We start from the raw sequence: 4,531 nt of genomic DNA, 5'->3' as shown, positions 1-4,531 counted from the left end.
CCCAAGAACCCACAAAGACATGGACACTAAACAGCATGATGCTAAACAATTCCTGGGTCAACATGGAAGTCAAACCAGAGGTTAAAATATACCTGTAAACAAATGAAAATGGAGAAACATCTTACTAAACCTCTAGGATGCCATGAAAGCCGTCCTAAGACAGGAATTCATATCTCTATGAACACATAGAAAATGGAAATATCACAAGTTAGCAGCCTAACAAACCACTTAAGGAAGGTGGAAAAGCAAGACCACTAAAACTTTTACTTCAGCAGAAGAATCTAGATCACCAAAATAAAAGCCCACATTCGGGACATAGAAGACAAAAATATCATAGAAGACAAAAAAATCAATGAAACCAAAAGCAAGTTTTTTGAAAACATAAACAAGATTTATGAACCCCCAAGCTAGAGTGACCAAGAAAAAGAGAGAAAAAGCCCAAATAAACACAATCAGGAATGCAAAAGATCAAGTCACTATTGACCCTGAAGAAATACAAAAAATTATCAGAGATTACTACATACATCTGTATGGAAACAAACTTGAAAACCTAAATGAAATGCAGGACTTTCTGACATCACACAACCTCCCTTGGTTTAAACAAGGAGAAGTTGAGACCCTATATAGACCAATAACAACCCAGGAAATCGACTATGTTATAAGAAAACTACCTACAAACAAAGCCCTAGACCAGATTGCTTTCCAGCCGAATTCTACAAAACATACAAGGAAGAGCTGATACCAAATCCTATTGAAAGTATTCCAGGGAATTGGGAAAGATGGAACTCTCCCCAAATCATTTTATGAAGTTAACTTCACATTGATACTCAAACCGGGTAAAGATCCAACAAAGAAAGTGTACTACAGGCCAATATCCTTGATGAACATAGATGCTAAATTTCTCATCAAGATTCTAGCAAACCGGATCCAACAACACATCTCAAAAATCATCCACCATGACCAAGTAGGCTTCATCCCTGGGATGCAGGGCTGGTTCAACAGCCACAAGACCATAAACGTAATTAAATATATCAACAGATGTAAAGACAAAAACCACATGATTATATCATTAAATGCAGAAAAAACTTTTGATCAAATCCAGCCCTCCTTCTTGATAAAAACCCTTGAACATCTAGACACAGATGGAACATACCTCAAAATAGTGCCATCTATGAGAAACCCATAGCCAACATACTGCTAAACAGACACAAATTGGAACCATTTCCCCTGAAAACTGGAACAAGACAAAGATGCCCACTCTCAGCCCTCCTGTTTAACATAGTATTGGGAGTCCTAGCTAGAGCAACCAGACAAGAAAAGGAAATCAGAGGTATCCAAATAGGAAAAGAGGTAGTTAAGTTATCCCTCTTTAGAGGCAACATGATTCTATACCTTGAAAACCCAAGAGAATCTTTTAAAAGCCTCCTTGCACTGATAATATTTTGGCAAAGTCTCAGGGTATAAAATAAATGTGAAAAAGTCAGTCGCACTCCTATACACCAATAATAAACAAACAGAAACCCAAATAAATAGCAGAATCCTATTCATGATAGCCACATACACACACACACACAAAATGAAATACCTTGGCATCTTCCTAACCAAAGAAGTCAAAGACCTTTACAATGAAAAATACAAAACACTGCTCAAGGAAATCAAGGATGACACAAACAAATGGAAACATATCCCATGCTCACGGATTGGAAGAATCAACATTAAGATGTCCATCCTACCCAACGCAATGTACCCATTAAATTACCAGCAGCATTCTTTTCAGAACTGGAAATGACAATACAAGAATTCATATGGAAACATAAATGACCACAAATAGCCAAAACAATCCTCAGCAATAAAAGAAATGCAAACAAACAAAAAAAAAAGTGGGAGGCATCACGCTCCCAGACTTTAGCTTTATTAGAAAGCTACAATAATCAAAACAGCCTGGTACTGGTATAAGAACAGGCATACAGAGCAATGGAACAGGATAGAGATTCCAGAAGCAAAAACCTCAATTTCTCAACCAATTCATCTTCAAAAAAGCCCCCACCATCAATCACTGGGGAGAGGAGAACCTATTCAGTAAATGATACGGTGGAAAACTGGCTGACCACATGCAAAAGATTAAAGCAAGACCTTACCTATCCCCATATACAAAAATCAACTCTAAATGGATCAAAGATCTAAATGTAAAACCTCAAACTATAAGAATCTTAGAAAACGCAGGAGACACCCTTATGGAAATTAGAACTGGCAGCCAATTTTTGATCAAAACTCTAAGTGCCCATGCCATAAGAGATAAGATAGACAAGTGGGACTTCATCAAACTGACAAGCTTCTGCAAAGTCAAAGACACCATTGAGAGAGTGGGGAGACAGCCCACAGACTGGGGAAAAAATTGCCAACTGTGTATCTGACAAATGCCTAATATCTAGGATCTACAAGGAACTCAAACGTGTTGAAAAGAAAAACAAAACAAAACAAACAAACAAACGAAAAAATGAACAGCCCCATTACAAAGTGGGCAAAATATATGAATAGACCCTTCTCAAAAGAAGACATACGAGCAGCCAACAGATACTTGAAAAAATGTGCAACCTAACTAGTTATCAAGGACATGCAAATTAAAATCGCACTGGGATACCACCTAACTCCAGTCAGGATGACCATCATCAATAACTCAAAAAACAACAGATGCTGGAATGGATGTGGTCAAAAGGGAACATTTCTACACTGTTGGTGGGAGTGTAAACTCGTACAGCATCTGTGGAAAACAGTGTGGCGATTCCTAAAATATCTAAAAATAGACCTGCCATACAACCCCATAATCCCCCTACTGGGAATATACCCAGAGGAGCTCAAATCACTCTATGAAAAGGATACCTGTACATGCATATTTATTGCAGCATTATTCACAATAGCAAAAATATGGAAACAACTGTTTTGCCCATCGAAAGAGGACTGGATTAAAAAAAGTGGTACATATACATAGTGGAATATTATGCAGCCATAAAGAAGGACAAAATTATGAACTTCACAGCACTTGATTGGACTTAGAGACTATCATACTGAGTGATCTATCACAGAAACAAAGAACCAAGTATCATGTTCTCATTCATAAGCGGACCTTGAACAACTATCATAATACTATAAGAAAGGGATTGGCAGTAGTGGGATACTGCCAGGGGAATGGGAGTCACACATCATTAACAAGGTTACCTGCATAACGAACATTAGTATATGTAACCCTGAATTGTACCCCATATATGTATTTATTTATTTATTTTTATTTTTTTATTTTTTTGAGTTGGAGTCTCACTCTGTCGCCTAGACTGGAGTGCAGTGGCCGCTTCCGGCCACCGCAGCCTCGACCTGCTGGGCTCCAGCGATCCTTCCGCCTCAGCCTTCCAAGTAGCCGGAATTACAGGCATGTGCTCCACGCCCGGCTGATTTTTTGATTTATTGTAGAGATGAGGTCTCGCTGCCCAGGCGGGTCTCGAACCCGCGGGCTCAGGCAATCCACTCACCTCAGCCTCCCAAAGGCGCGGGATTACAGGCTGAGCCACCGAGCCCGGCTTACCCCATATATTTAAAATAAAAAATTTTAAAAAGTAAGTTCCTTTTACTCCATATCCTAGTTAATACTTGATATTGTCAGACTTTTAAATTTTCTTTCAGTATATTATTCAGCTTTGAGCTATATTTTTCTAATTCCTAAATTGAGCAATTTTCTCATGAGTTTATTTGCCATCCATGTTTCTGTTTTATGGGGAGCTTACTCACACTTTTAATCCATTTTTTCTATCAATTTTTCTCTTTCCTATTTATTTATAAAAACTCTTTATATATTTTGGATGCTAATCTTTTGCCATTTATTTTAAAGTATATTCTTTGAGTGTTTGCCCTGTCCTTTCACTATTTCCATAATGTCTTTTGAAGAACATAAGATGTAATTTTAATATAGACAAGTATATAAATGTTCATTCTTACAGCTGGTGAATTTTGTGCATTGTTTAAGAATTCTTTCTGTACCTCCATTGCAAGTCAGATATTATCTTCTGTTGTACTCTAAAGGAAGGCAAGATGAAAATCTCATGTTTCATTGGACCCTAGGAAATCGCATGAGAAACTGCTTGTGGCAGTCTCTCACAAGACAGGGAGCCTCTCATAGGATAGGGAGAGGAGGCAGAAATGACCTTGTGATAGCTCTGTTTAAGACTCTATCTTTCCATGTTCTAGGCAAGTTCTGGGTCCGAATGTGGTTACACTTTGCCTATAAGATCTATATAGAGATGTGCAAGGTCTCCAGGGAGCCATAGCAGAACGTTCTCCCAAACCTCCATTAAGAGGTGAATTTTGAACTTTAGCAGATACTTATTCTGCCCACGCTGATATATTTTATGTTCTTATAAAAAATGTTGCTGCATCAGGTTTGCCAATTTTGTTTAAGATTTTTACAACTGTAAGTCTGATTTCCCTATAATTTTTTCTCATACTTTCCTTATCTGGTTTTGTTAATAAAGTTATATGCTAA

Source organism: Carlito syrichta, unplaced genomic scaffold, assembly GCF_000164805.1.
Source record: "Carlito syrichta isolate Samal-C Ts95f unplaced genomic scaffold, Tarsius_syrichta-2.0.1 Scaffold111481, whole genome shotgun sequence".
NCBI lineage: Eukaryota > Metazoa > Chordata > Mammalia > Primates > Tarsiidae > Carlito > Carlito syrichta.
This window is presented reverse-complemented; position numbering follows the sequence as displayed.